Here is a 16,123-nt window from a genome sequence, read left to right on the forward strand (position 1 = left end):
AGGGCATCAATACAACTCTATAACCAATCCATTCTGCCGTCCTTGTAGGGGTCCACTCCCCCATATATTTCAAATGATTGAATCATTACACCTGCCAGGATATTCCTCTCCATCAGTTCATTTTCCTAAATGGAAAATATTTTACCACCCGTGAATTTTTTTTAACAATTAGGCTGTCATCTCCTTTCAGAAACTATTCATACTCCACATACTACTCAAGATGGCATCTTTTTTATCTATTGGATAGTAACTGAACCAGTTTCAAAGCTTTATCTTACCATTTGTTTTCTTAGAACACTTCTAGTAGTATTTGTATTAGTTTGTGTTCTTCAAGGATCAGCTGCCAAGATGGGATTAGAAGTGCAGGAGGTTTATTGGGGAAACATCTGGGAAAGATAAAGGAGAGGGAGCTAGTGAAGGTGTAGAGAATCTTAAATGGTGATACAAGGATGTATCCTGTAAAGGAGAAGGGAAGGAGTGAAGATTTGTTTGGAAGAGTTTCAGAGTACAGCCTAGTTCTAAAGAAGTTTCAGTCAGATTGATGGGGAGTCCTCAAGCCAAAATTTTCCACTAAAGGCATTCTGCATTAGCATTCTTAGCATGTTTAGTTTTGACTAAGAGCAGCCTGTAGGAAGCATGACTTAGGTATGTATATGATGGAGGAATCTGAGGGATAATAGCAGAGGCCATCAAGTCACTTATGCTCTAAACTGGACTATTTTCACAGCCATATGTTACATGGTCTCAAGATGACTTTTAGCAGCTATAGGGATTAAATCCTTTCAAGTTTGAATCCAGATGAAGATAAGCATCTTTGTCCTAACATTTCTAGCAAAAGCCCTAAGATTGATTTGGATTGGGTTAGCTTGGGCCGTATGCCCACCCACCTCATTATAGCCAGGGAAATACCATGTTATGATTTTTTTTTCAGGTCTAGGTTTCACCCAATTACAAGATAGATATTGGGGCCCCACTCATACCATGAGAACTGAGCAGCGGTAGAGGGCAGATTCCCAAACAAAAACATGCACATAAAAAATGTATGTATTTTTAATTTTAACTGTTGTTGCCAGGTTGCTATCCAAAGACATTATAACAACTCACAGTTCCACCAAAAGTATAAAATGATACTTTTCTCCCACATCATCACCAGCAATGTTGGTTAGCTTTGTTTTAATATTTTTGCCAACTTGATGGATACAAAGTGCTAGCTAATTATTACTTCAATTTACAATTTCCTAGTTCTAGCATATTTTTTCACACATTCACGGGGCGCTTAGATTTGCTTTTCTATAGATAGAATCTTTACATCTTTGGTCCATTTTCCTATTGTTTTTCTTCTTTTTCATCCTTGTCAGTCTATAGGAACACTTTTCGTATTATAGCTAATAATCCTCGGTCTGTCCTCTGCATTGCAGATAGGCAAGGAAAAAGCCTCAACTCTGCACACTCTTGCCCATCTCCATCTTTATAATCAGTATGAGATCATAGTCCTCAGGGTGCAGTTTTAGATCAATATGCCAGGAATGTGCAGCGCTAGGACAACTCCATTTTTGAAAAACAAAACAAGGTAGGCCCCAGTGAAGGACAATTTCCATGCCCCGTCCTCTCCTCCATCTCCCTCACTGGGGCAATATTCCTCAAATTTCAGTCATTCTGGAACCACATAAACAATTTTGTCATATCCTTTAAATTTTGCATGATTTCTATTTCTGGAACTTGACATTAAAAAAAATGTTTATTTATTTATTTTGAGAGAGAGAGAGCAGGGCAGATAGGCAGAGGGAGAAAGAGAGAATCTTAAGTAGGCCCCACGCTCCATGTGGAGCTTGATGCTGGTCTTGATCTCATGACTGTGTGATTATGACCTGAGTCAAAATCAAGAGTCAGATGCTTAACCGACTAAGCCACCCAGGTACCCCTGAAACTCGACATTTTAACATATCTATATTAAAAAATTTTTTTTTAACGTTTACTTGTTATTGAGAGACAGAGAGGCACAGAGCATGAGCAGGGGAGGGGTCGAGGGATGGAGAGACACAGAATCTGAAGCAGGCTCTAGTCTCTGAGCTGTCAGCACAGAGCCCCACGTGGGGCTCGAACCCACAAACCGCGAGCTTGACCTGAGTCGAAGTCGGACACTTAACCGACTGAGTCACCCAGGTGCCCCTAACATAGATATATTTTAAAAGAAAAGTTTATGTTATTGCCATGATATCACTATACTTACTAGTTACAATTTTCCAATACACATTAAAAGTAAATTCACAACTCTGAAAGTAAAAGATATTCATCATGTGCATACCACTTAAAATACACCATGCTTTGGGAAACTACATTAGAGCATGCCACAGGTTCAGGGACTAGTCAAGCAGAAAATCAAGGATGTACAGAGCTATGAGCTTCACCCCTTATCTATAGCACAGTGACCCCAAATGGATGGGGTGCACGATACATTCATTTATATCTGAGGAAAAGAGCACAGAAAGGTATAATTGCTTTCCATGCTATAGGTGGGCATTAGAATCCAGGCCTTGCTCCAAAAGCACTGGGGTAGCAGGTGTCTATCAAGTCCAGTGGGAGAACTTTACCTAGTGGTCAGGGTCCTAGGAAGCCTGAGCCCAGGACAAACCAGGATTGTATTACCAACATTCTGCATTCTGGCCAGAACACTACAAGTTCTAAGGTTCTGCGAATTATGCTAGGGTCAAGGGATCAGAAGGGGCTGCCTCTCAAGGTACTATGATTTTGTTGGGTCATAGTCCTTGATGGGGGTGCCTGTCCAAGCCCACCAAGGTCTGACTGGCCTAGAACTGGCTGAACCCAGGCTGGAGGAATGATGTGCTGGCCGCGGGCCTGGGGCCAAATCCTCTTGCCAGTTTTCCTCTCCCTCTTTCTCATTCAGCTGCTTATCAGCTTCTCAGAGAATCACTTTTCCCAAATCTCCAGACAGAGGGGCAAGCAGAGACCAAAATCTCTGGATGATAGTGAGCCATCCCAAGCTGAGGGGTTGATCCCTACACACACCCCTGCCACCATATTTCCTTTTGGTTGTGCCACCATGGCAGGCTGAAATTTTCATCTTTAAAGTTTCATTTAGTGTTGGCAGGAAGATATTTTTAAAAGCCCTTGATATTTTTGGTGAAATCCAGTTTAATTGGACTCATTGATTTGCTTTATCAGAAATGTGAAATCTGGATTAAAACAGTTTAAAATATTGGGAAAACATGTGGCCCCTCCACCTCCCTTTTTGTGTGACCTATAGCACCTGTTTATGCTGTGAATAAGCTGTTGGGTTTTGCTCTAATCAGACTCTGCTGAATAGCCATAGCTAGTCTTTCTTGGTTTTTTAAGGTTTTAATTAATAAATTGCTTAATTTGTGTCTTTTTTTAAATGTTTATTTTTGAGAGAAAGAGACAGAGCATGAGCAGGGGAGGGGAAGACAGAGAGGGAGACACAGAATCCGAAGCAGGCTCCAGGCTCTGAGCTGTCAGCACAGAGTCCAATGTAGGGCTCAAACCCATGAACCACGAGATCATGACCTGAGCTGAAGTTGCATGCTTAACTGCCTGAGCCATCCAGGCACCCCTGCTTAATTTGTGTCTCAAGAAAGACTTACTTTGGTCTGAAGATTTCCCTTGAAGATTTCCCTGGGATTTCCCAACTGAAGAAATTTTGATGTTAAAATTCATGCTGAGTTGAATTCATGAACCTGGAAATAAGGTTTTTAGTATCCTAAATTGAAATTGTATAGAGAGAATAAGGGGTGAATTAGGATTTGAATTATTTGGAAAATGTCCTGTAAAGCCAAGATTGCCATTTGTATAAAAACTGTAAGGATTACTGCTGTCTGGTTTCTGGAATCTAAAAGAATGTTAATATCTGTAAGGGAATCGGTCTTCCTTACTAAAACCAAACCCAAAGCTCTCAGCTTTGAGTCTCTGAAATGAGACTCCCCTTTGAGATGATGGGGAGTAGGGAGAGGCTGAATGAAAAGGCCTAGTTTGTTTCTTTTGATTTCATCTTTCCCATAGATTTTTCTCTTTTGGCTTCTTGGTCATCTCCATACATATTCCAAGAGGAACAGTGTTCTATTCCCACCATGTTCTCCCCACAAACAGTGCCTGAAAACATAGGCCAAGCATGGAAACAAACCCTTCCTTTAGTTCCCTAGCAAACTGGAGTCATACTGGACTTTTTCAAAAGACTTTATTTAAATGCTGATGACGAACAAAAAGAAAGTGAACAAAAACAAATCAAGAATTACAGATAACATAGTCTGGTCTCCAAAGACTGAAGTTTCTGATTCTAGTTAGTTCACTTCTAGGGCTGAACAACCCTGTTCAAGGTTTCTGAAGAAAAGGCTTTCCTTTGTGAAGGAAAGCTTGGTTCAATCTGTCCTGGGCCTCCCCTGAATGTTTGCTTCCTAGCCTGAGGCATTTCCCTTTTGTGCTTGTATTCAACCTTCCCATCTAACAAAGATATGGTTTCTTAGACATCTTGATTCCTTCAGCTCCAAAACAGAAATTGATTCTAACCCCTCAATGAGATCCCCGCCTCCATCCTTCCTAGCACTCTGAGTGAATAGGCCTTTCCCACAGGACTTTGTGAATGAACCCACAACAACTGAGACCTACTCCAAAGCATGTTGCTTTGATCCCCAGAGCTTTTAACCCTAATGTTCACTTAGATTTGAGAGCTCAATTAGCAATTTGCTAAGAAGTTACAGTTGTACTTGGAATTTTGGGTTAGGAATCTTTTCCCCCAATATCTAATGAATGAATAAAAAATCACACCAAAAATATAGACAAATTCTTTCACCAGAAGCAACCAAACAACTAAGGAGCATAGTCTAAAAACATGTGGCAACCAAGGAAAACAAATCAAAGATTCTACAACAGAATAGAATAGCATAGGGGCACCTGGGTGGCTTAGTTGATTAAGTGTCAGACTCTTGATTTCAGCTCAGGTCATGATCTCATCATTCCTGAGCCCTGCATCGGTCTCTGTGCTGACAGTGTGTGGAACCTGCCTGGGATTCTCTTTCTCCCTGTCTCTCTGTACCTCCTCTGATTGTGTGTGCAGGGGCTCTCTCTCTTAAAAATAAAAATAGAGCACCTGGGTGGCTCAGTTGGTTAAGCGTCCAACTCTTGATTTCAGCTCAGGTCATGATCTCATGGTTTCTGGGTTAGAGCCCCACGTCAGGCTCTGTGCTGATGGTATGGAGCCTATTTGGAATTCTCTCTCTCCCCCTTTCTCTCTCTCTGCCCCTCCACTGCTGTCTCTCTCCCTCCCTCCCTCTCTCTCTCTCTCTCAAAATAAATAAATAAACATTTAAAAAATAACAAAAATTAAAAAAATAAAAACTTAAAAAAAGAGAGTATAGAATAGTATAGCATGACAATGCTCCAAATACCACTATCACCCTTTAGAAGAACTGGTGACTAAGTTCCAAGAATTTCCATGAATACTCCTGGAACTAGAGAGATGCAAACTGAGTGTGTTTCCTGTACTTCACTCTGTTCTGAAGAATAACAAAGGAAATGGTTGCAGAGGAGAAATAAGGGAAAAATAAAAACTGAACAACGCATCTGTCTCTGATGGAAACATCTGTCCCTGGGCAGCAAGCTCAATTTCAGGGCAGATCTACTTTATGCCATAAAAGGGCATAATCTTTTATGCCATAAAAGATTCCCCTTTATGGCAATGGGAAATACCTCCAATTAGCTAGAATCCTGGCAAAGGAAAATGACAAAACCTCAGAAGAAAGTGTAGAACCCAGATATTCTAACAAAGTCTGGCACAGCCTCACCTGAGTTCTTTCCCTTTGTCAGGTACTGAGAACAACAGAATGAATAGAACATAAAAATGCCATAAAACTGTAGTTTCTCAGGAAAATATCTCAAGGATAGTTGGAAGGTGGTCAAGGTATCACCTACACCATATCAGCACACATAGAATATCTGAACACAGCTATCCAAGCATTAGTAAGATGAAAACAGACAACCGAGCAACTATGGAAACACTGCTTAGCTAACAAAATAAATAATGAAATTAAGGAGTATGATAGCATGCAGAATAAGAATAATTTCCCCTAGAATAAAACATAAGGAACAAATGAAAACTTCCCTACAAGTGCTCTGAGCTGGGGAACCACCAAATAAGAAATAGATTCCGTGAAACTGGTCTCAAAGTAAATATCTGAGAATGAGATAAAAAGGCAGATTTCTCTGAGGGAATACATTGAAGGCTAAATAATTTGAATATGAGGCAAGGTTTCCAGGTTTTCTCCTTATTTCTGTAAGTACCCATATATTTCTGCTAATGTGAACATACCAGGAATATTTATCATTTATACTCTAAAGTATAATATTCTTTTGGGCTCTGTTAACTGTCTTCTTCCTCTTCCTCTAGCCTAGGGGGTGCTGGTATCTGGGAGGAAGTGAGGTTTCACTGTCTTTCCCCTGGCAGACTCCTCGGTTTCTTCCATCACCTGTACACCCAATTCCCAGTACTAAGTTTTCTATGTTATGTACTCAGAGTTATTACTATCACTCACAGACCCTCTCTGAAATATACACTCAAAAAGATATTATTTAGCAAAATGCAAATGAGTCAAAAGGAAATGTAGAATTCAAGAAAGAGTAGTAAATAAAGAAACTAATAACTTTGAGTCAATTCTAAATGATTGATAGGAAGTCAACAGCAATTTAAATATAAAAATAATTTAATAATAAGTGATAAGCATTTAATAGTAATTAGCATTCCAGTTGACATCTACCTGGGAAGTGGTATGGGGAGGAAAAGGAAAAAATCAAAAGCATATTAGGCTCTTGTAGATGTAGAGAATGTAGATCCTGACTAGGCAGATTAAAAAGAGGCATATAAAATATATCTCTCAAAATTTTTAAAATAATAGTTTACATATAAGTAGAAACAAGAAGTGTGACTTCAAAACCATTAGAGGAAATAAAGGCACAAAGAATAAATTTATGGAATAAAATAAACCTTTCAAAAATGCTACTGAAAAAGAAAGCAAGTATAGCAATATTAATATTAGATAAATTCTAAATTTATTTATTATTTATTATTTATTATTTATTATTTATTATTATTCATTATTTATTTATTATTATCATATTATTTATTTATTATTATTTATTATTTATTTATTATTATTTATTTATTATTATATTATTTATTTATTTTATTATTACTTATTTTATTTATTATTTATTATTTATTTTATTTATTATTTATTTATTATTTATTTATTATTATTATATTAGATAAATATTAGATACATTCTACTTCTTTTAAGTAGAAGTAATATTTTGTGCTCATATTATAGCACAGTACATGAAGATGACATACGAAGCTTTATTATCAAGTTTTGAAGTATATGCAGCAAAAGTTGATAGAAATAAAAAGAGCATTTGACAAATTACAAACCACATGGGATCACTTTACATGCCTATATCAGAAATCAACAGATCAAGTATATAAAATATAAGGATATAGTATAGAGAATTATAATATATAAAACCTTGTGATCTGCCCCCATTGTTTTTTTTTTCCCTCTTAGCTGTTCTTAAAACAATTCCCCTTCCAGATAAACATTAGAATCAACTTGTCTGATTAATTGTTTTATTTTTTAAATTATTAATTTATTAACTCATTGCAATATCAGTCAAACCAGAAAGATCCTGTTTTGATATCTGGCATAATATATGTTGATGCCTGGCATCCCTAGGTGTTTCAAATTGAGATCACTCATGGGAGAAGAGGACCAAAGATGGAACTTTGTGGAATAGCAACATTTTAGACATTGATAAGAGCAAGTTGAACCAGTCAAGGAAATTCAAAAAGAATGGTCAGAGATGTTCCGGGAGAACTAGAAGACAATGATGCTGCAGAAATTGTGAAAAAAAATGTAATCAAGAGGATGGAATTGACTAGATAGAATATAGATATACAAAAATTAAGCCTTTAGGGTAAGGGAAGAATCTGGTATCTGGCCGTGTAAAGAGCAAGTACCTCTTTCTTCAGGAATAGAGTGAAAGAAAGAACCTATTGCTTCATGTAAAACATGATCACGTAGGTTAGCTGGTCCTCACTGGTTCTCCAATAAGGGCTACAAAGACTATAGATAAGGTTAGTTATGCAAATGTTTAATCTAAATTTCTGAGAAGGACCACATCAGGTCATTCACTGATGTGAGGGTCAGGCTAAAGAAAATGAAATGAGTCCATGAAAGGCAAACAGATTTGGAAAACAATGGAAAGGTCAGGGAAAGTGAAGTTTTGAGTGAGGTCAAAATGCAAGTAAGAGAGGAAAGGAAGATTCTAAGCAGAGAATAAAATATGGGAATTTAAGATTTCATGGCGGAGTCATTCAGAATGATGGGAAAATTTAAGTTGGGGATCATGAAAATAATTTGCTTAAGATGAAGAATCAGAGTTTTTCTTAATGGTGGAATTTCAGTGTGTTCTTAATGTGTACATATTTCTTATATTGAACATGTATCACTTTTATAACTACATAAAGATAATTGTTTTAATTTTGGAAAAAAGATAGGTAGAAGGGATGAAAAGAAGGGAAACATCAGGACTTCGTGGAAAGAAACAAATATGTGGACTTTATATTAACTGGAATGTTTCTGGGTGCAGTGTAAGAAACCAAGATTTTACCTATAAGAGAAACGTAAGTGAATCAAGAGTAGGAATGCTTGGGACCTGAGAAATGAATCACCATCAACTCCTTATTTCTCCTTCTGTTTTCTCTCCTTTCCTCTGCTTATCAATTTTATTTTGTCCTATTAGCTTCTTCCTCAGAACATCTTTCATGGTCACTGGCAGCTCTATCTTCTCAGCTTACCAAACAAAGAGAAAGTGGCTCCCTGCTACTTCTTAACCCTCAAGTTTTAATTTATAAATCATGAGTGGAAGATTCTTATTGGCCTGACTTGGTCATATTTCCTCTCCCTGGACCAGTGAGTGTGGTCTGGGATTAGCTCAGTTTGTTTCAGGTGTACAGCCTTAGATGCCTGGCTGGGACCATGGAGTTTGGGTAGGAGAGGGCAGTCACCAATTATACCACGTGTCTAATGCTAAGAAGGAGCAGTCCTGCAAAGGAAAGATGGGTTATATTTCCCAGGAGAAAGGAGAGGTGCTGGCAGTCAAAGAGCTCAAATCCACACTCTGTCATTATTAGCAGGTGAACTTGAATATGTTATTTGACTTTTCTGAAGTCAGTTTCTTCATCAATAAAGTGGCTTTTAGGATTCCAGGATTTCAAATCTTTCAGGATTGTGAAGACTGGTTATAAATGCTCACAAGTAAGCATTTTATGTTTATAAATTGCTTAATAAGGATTCCATATGATCTGAGAGTGAAAGCCAATTTATGTTTCCCATTTAGCTGGATTGATTCCTGGCTGTGGCTGCTCAGAAAGGTTTTGCATTTTTCTAGCCTTTTCTTTCAGAGATGCACCTTTTCCTAGTTTACACAAGGATGCCCTGCCTTCAACTAGTGCTAGCAGCAGTCCTATGTCTTCAACTTTCTCTAATGTATATAAATATAAAAAAGCTACATAAAAACCATTTTGATATCATGTACATGCTGATGTAATGTGATAAGGCAACTTCACCTCTGCACTATTCTTCCCCCAAACCCATATTTTCAGTCTAATTATGATAAAAAAAAAACATCAGACACATCCAAATTGAGGGACATCCTACAAAATATTTGGCCAACAAGGTTCAAAACTGTCAGGGTCATGAAAAACAAGGAAAGGCTGAGAAGCTGTCACAGACTAGAGGAGACATGATGATCAAATGCAATGTGGGATCCTAGATCTTGCAACAGAAAAAGAACATTAGTATAAAAACCAATGTGGTGCACCTGGGTGGCTCAGTTGGTTAAGTGTCCGACTTCAGATCAGGTCATGATCTCGTGGTCTGTGAGTTCCAGCCCAACATCGGGCTCTGTGCTGACAGCTCAGGGGCCAGAGCCTTCTTCGGATTCTGTGTCTCCATCTCACTCTACAACCCCACTTGTTCACACACTCTCCCTCTGTCTCAAAAATAAATAAACATTAAAAAAAAACTTTAAAAACCAATGAAATCCTAGTAAAATTTGGAGTTTAGTTAAAAGTAATGTATTGGTGTTGGTTTCTTAGTTTGATAAACGTACCATGACAATGTAAGATGTTAGCCATGGGGGAAACAGTAAGAGGTATACAGGAACTTTCTGTATATTCTTTGAAATTTTTCTGTAAATCTAAAATTCTTCTAAAAAACTTTAGCTGCAGAAAAAAAAAGCGTGGGAAGTGAGTAGAATTTGGAGAATGGTGGCTAAGACATATGCCTTTTGTTTCCCTGCTCCTGCCTCCTGAAGTAAGCCTGAAAGCACCTGTCCCCAACATAGCTGAAGCAGCAGAATCTTTCTCATCTACCTTGCCTTTTACTCAACTTCCCCTGGGACTCCAGGGATACTTTTGGGTAGGGGGAAGTAATACTTAATTTGAAAGTCTATTGTAATTCTTTTCCCAGCCAAATTAGATCTGTATCCAGTCAAACAGTTTGAAATTGAGCTTATGAACCCTGCCCCCAAAGTAATAGAGTGACTTTATTATTATCGTATCACATGAAAGGTGGGGTATTAATTCCAGACTCTACTTACTTTACAGAGATGTTGGAGTAAGGAAGAGACATCAAAAAATTTTTTCAGACTTATAGTTTTTATTCTAGAACTTTCAAATATGTTATATTATTTTGTCATGAAACAAGAAGAATGAAAATCTTCATCTGGGGAAGTTTTTAAAACGTTGTGACACAAGATGGAGAATTAAGTTTTTTAGTATTGAATGGACTAGTTAGCCAGGAATATCTTGGTAAAACCATGCTGATTAACAAAGGAATTACTAAAAGAGGTATTTAAAGTGTGATGTTGTAAATATGCAGTGATATTGCCAATTTAAGTTCTTACTGTTTTTTGGAAGTTATTTTTTAGAACTTACTTGGCTAATCAAAGTTGGATGATGCCATTTCATGTTTTTCCAAGCAATGATAGAAAGTAAGAAAGAATTAGGATTTAAACAGTACCAATGGGGAAAGTGTCTAGATATATGAAAATCATGAAATAAAACACTGGGGTGTGGATGAGTATGCCATGAAAGAGAAATGACTAAATGAAATGCATTTTTATATAAAACTAAGCAACAAATAGTCTTTGCATTTACATTTTTGCCCTTAATTTTTTATAGCATGTGCTGTAAAGAAAAATTGTCAATTGTGCACAGAAGATAAAAAAGTAAGTTAAGTTATATATGGGGAAATTGTCTTGGGAATATTATAAAGTCATACTATATATAGTTGTAATCTAAAAGATATGTTAAACTTTATTTTATACAATATTTTTATAATAGGAATGACTAATAGCAGTTATTAAGATGTATTTTAGCATTTCAAGCCATTCTTTGAGGATCTGGAAATAAATAATGGACATAATTTAGTACAAACATGTACTTCCTTCTAGAAAATTATGCTTAAAAACAAAACAATTTTTTGTTTGAAAAGATTATACTGACTTTGAGAAGAAATTTTTGTAAGTCAAGGAAAAGATAAGCCCTTTGAGATGCAGTGAAAATCTCCTTGCTACTCTATTTCCCCAAAACTAGAAAGGATGAGACACTGTTCCTTAACCACAATGTAAAGTCCTTTCTCTGATGATTAGGCAGCTGACATCATTATTCTTCACTTCAGGTTTGGAAAAAAGCAGAAATGCCATAAGAAATTAGGGAAATGGTGTTGCAGAGAGCTTTGCAGCAACTCTCACAACACTATTCTTCCATAACCTGTATTGGAGAACCGGCAGTTAACACCAAAGACAGAGAGACATGAAATCACTAATTAGAAAAGGGCATACTGTAGTACTGGTATCTGTAATGGTGATCTGGATGCACCATCCTGTTCCCCTTCTTCATCAAGGTCACTCCTTCATCTAACGGGGCCCTGGGCTCCTGGCTCATGGACTTCTCCACCCAATTCCTGACATCACCTTACGTGCTTTCCAAACTTGGTGAAGGTCCAGACACACTTGGTTTCTCCAGCTCCTGACTTCCTCAGCTCTGTGCATTGAGAAGTCACTTCCATGGCCATACCCTGAACCCTGCACAACATACAATGCCTCTTACATTCTCATTCCCCTGACACTGTACATTTTGGCCTCAGCAGCACTGCCCTCTAGTCCTTTAATCTCTCATTTTTCCCTCAGCTTATTGGCCGTCTCCTATGGACTCTCTTCCTTCCTGTGAATTCTCATGGCTGTTTACTTGAATGAAATACTCTTCTACATCTTTTTGCATGTTACAATGGAAATTTTCAGACATATGAAAGCAAAGAAAATGGTATGATAAAACTGATCCACAAGATCCATCTTGGCCAGTCTTATTTCATGTATGTCCTCTCCCTGTCAAAATGGATTATTTTGAAACAAATAAGGATCTGGATACCATATCATTTTACTTGCAAGTATTTCTCACTGCCCTTTTCCTTCTCTCTCCTTCTGTGGCTCTTGCTCTTAGTGTGTGTGTGTGTGTGTGTGTGTGTGTGTGTGTGTGTGTGTGTTTATATGTATATATAGAATAGATGCTTTGCTTTAAAGTATCACAAATCTATTATTATACCTAAAAATGAATAACTTCTTAATATCATCAAGCATCCAGGAAAATAATCACATTTCTCTTATTTCATAATTTTTTAAAGTTCAATTTTAAAGTTCATTTGAATGAAGTCTATACATTGCAGTTGGCTGATATAGTCCTTAAATCTCTTTTTATCTATATGTCCCTTCTCCCTCTTTTTTCTTATAGCAACTTATTTGTTGTAGAAACTCAATTGTTTGTTCTATTACATTTCCCACAATCCGGATTTTGCTGGTCACATCCCCAAAATGTGCTTTATCATGTTCTCCTTTACCCTATTTTTTGTTATTGTAAACTAGTAATTAGATATAGAGGCTTGATCAGCTTCAGTTTAATTTTTTGGCAGGAATATCTCATGCTGAAGATTTTCATTAGAAAGCAAATAAGTTTGTTGAACATTTTGTGATGTTAGCAGCCTTGATGATCCTTGCCTGTACCCGTTGTTTTATTCCACTGGAGGTTGAAAAAACCACTACTACATTAATGCCCTTGCCTTCTCATCTGTGTTGAATCTACATTCCCTGATTAGTCCTATGGTCTGGCTTTTCATTTGCTCTGCATTATTAGCCTATTGTTGCTGGAGCATATTGCATCAAAGTCTGCATTAGTGCAGCTACACATTCACAGTTTCTGGTCTCGCCTGAGCTTCAGTGCTACCCATTTCTTGCCTTTGGTTAGCAACATTTCCTAAAATTTCCCACAGCAGCAATTCCAAAACTTTGTTACCATCCTTAGCGTTCCAATGTTATCTCACATTCACTCATTATCAACAGATGAGTTTTTCTCTTAATTTTATAGACAAAAAAAGAGCCTCTGGGTGCAAACTTTACTCCCCAAACTGATAAAATTTCTGTCATTGTTATTCATTCTTATCCATTTTCCCCTTCCTCTTAAATTCTCCTATATTTCTGTATTTTGGGAACTTGAACATGTACATTTTTGAATTGTAACTCATATCATATAAACTGTTTGCATATTTACCTTTCTCCCATTCTCAGTTCCCTGAGGATAGAGTGCATGTTTTACTCATCTTTGTGTCTCTAACAACCTCACACATTTCCCAGAACATGACAATTTTTGATAACTATTGATTTAACACTCGAACCATTAGAAGGTATTTAAGTCATATTTAATATACTCTATAATGTAGCAAGGTACAGAATTTTATCTTGAAATATTTACAGACAGAAGCCATTATGGCAATCCTGGGGATATGATTATTTGAGTGTAATTTTTAATATATTCCCAGTACCTCATAGAAGTGAGCTAAGGGATAATTTTGTAAGATCAACAAAGACTTGGGGTGTCATCTTTTGGAAAAAGATCCCCTCCCCTCTCCCAGACTTTGAGGGACAGTGTCTGCCACCTCCCATGCTCTGAGAGGGAGTGCCAGAATTTATAAATGGCAATTCATGAAGCAACCAAGAACATCTTAGTTCTTGTACTGTGAGGAACTGGAACAGATGTCCTGTGCCTAGGACTGTCCTATTTTATGGTGGTGCTCATCACTTTTAATTTGGTGAAATTATTATACCAACTCCTTTGCATTCCCCAAAAGATTCCAGTTTTAATGATAAATGATATGCTTATTTTTCTTAACTGTAAGGGAATCTTCCTCAGATTCTATCTGAAACATTTCCTTGTGATTTAGTAGTATATGACTAGCCTTTTTAGAGTTAGAAAACATTCTTACCAAAAACAAGTCCATAAAAAGTAACTCATTTTCAGTACTACTCCCAACACATAGCTCATAAACACAGCATATGAAAAACATTATATTTGTGTTGATATCTTTTCTTCATTAGAAATAAAATTTCAAAAACCATGCTAAGAAACTTAGTGCTAACTCTCACCTGGCTGTCATTGCTCTTGAGAATCATATGTCACTGTTGAATCCTTAGAATGATACTTTACAATCATGGTGTCACAATGACAAAACTTGTCGTAAGTATTTTTTTTTTTTTTTTTTGCTAATGACAATTTAGAAAACTGAGTTTTTGCAATTGAGTAGGTTCTAGGTTTTCTCTATAATCACATCTTTCTCTTTCATTGCATCTTGATATGGATTATTGCTTGGGACAGAAATAAATAAAGCTACAGCAAACCCAATGGATTTTTTTGAATCTTTCATATACTACCTTATCTACTGCACAGTTCATAAGAAATCACCATTAACTTACTTGCTTGTGAAATGCACTTATAAATGCCATAGCTCACATCCCTCAAAAATGCCTACTTTGATATTATTTTTCTGAAAAATTGTGTGTGGTGCCTACATGTGTGAGTGTATTAGGGCTTAGAGTAGGAGAGGTAGATAGGGTCATGGATCCAAATCTGGATATGCCAATGAACACATGGATATCACCTGTCAAGAGTCAGCTGAAAAACAAAATGTGGAGAACCAGTTTCATGGATTATTTTCCAAGGCAACCATTTCCCTTATCTGCTCTTGGCATGACCATCCATCTAGAGGTCAAAAAAAATTTTTTTTTGAGAAATTTAAGACCATCTGTCAGGTTCAAGTTCTCTCATTTTCTGAACAAACAAAATCTTTTCTCTTATGCTCTTTTCCCCCTTAAGAAGTCGGTTCTCAGTACCAAGGATAATTTCTTAGTCTTTACCTCCATTCATGCATCATACTTGAAAATACATGCACATTCACAAACTGAGAACCTTTCTCATTTTCTTGCTCCCTCTATGACAAATTCAGTCTATTTCTTTGCATTGGTTCCTTTCTTTCTGAGTACAGACACAATGGAAAAAACAAAGCCAAACCTTCTTTTGTGTTTTCTTACCTCTCTATTTCAACTCATCTTCCTGGTCTGTCCTCATACACCTAAGCATTTTTGTTTTGTTTTGTTTTGTTTTGTTTTGTTTTGAGAGCAAGAGAGAGAGAGAATGAGAGAGAGAGAGAGAGAGAGAGAGAGAGAGAGAGAGAGAGAGAGAATCTTAAGCAGGCTCTAGGCTCAGCATGGAGCTAGATGCAGCGCTCAATCCCACAACCCTGGGATCATGACTTGAGCCAAAGACCCTGTTCTTTCCTGTGCAGATTTTACCTTCTCCTCAAGGCTCAGGCCAAATTCTGCCTCCTCCCTGGAAGAAATCTTATCTAGTTATTGCAACTAGACATCAATACTTTCTCTTCTGAACTTCTATTACATTTTATATCTGTTCCATTCCTTTTGAAATTATATTATTCTTCCACTTAGAGATTTTGTTTTTTGTAAAGTGTACATATTATACCTGCTAATTAAATTGTCACTCTCTAGAAAGCAAATTCAGTGCTTTATATATCCACGCAACCTCTCCTGAATTTGGTATTTGCCCATAAATAATGAGTAAATGCTCTTTTGATCCTCCCAATGTCCACTTCTTTCTTTCTTTCTTTCTTTCTTTCTTTCTTTCTTTCTTTCTTTC

General features: G+C 37.0%; 1 protein-coding gene across 1 annotated transcript in view; it reads left to right on the forward strand.

The window, feature by feature from the left end:
- Positions 1 to 16,123, forward strand: part of CLDN12 (claudin 12) — a 67,577-nt gene that overhangs the window by 43,008 nt on the left and 8,446 nt on the right. Inside the window, exon 3 of the transcript XR_007459992.1 lies at positions 11,267 to 11,313. The gene's annotated coding sequence lies outside the window, so the exon portion shown is untranslated. The remainder of the gene's footprint in view (positions 1 to 11,266; positions 11,314 to 16,123) is intronic.

Source organism: Panthera uncia, chromosome A2, assembly GCF_023721935.1.
Source record: "Panthera uncia isolate 11264 chromosome A2, Puncia_PCG_1.0, whole genome shotgun sequence".
In the NCBI taxonomy this organism is placed as follows: domain Eukaryota; kingdom Metazoa; phylum Chordata; class Mammalia; order Carnivora; family Felidae; genus Panthera; species Panthera uncia.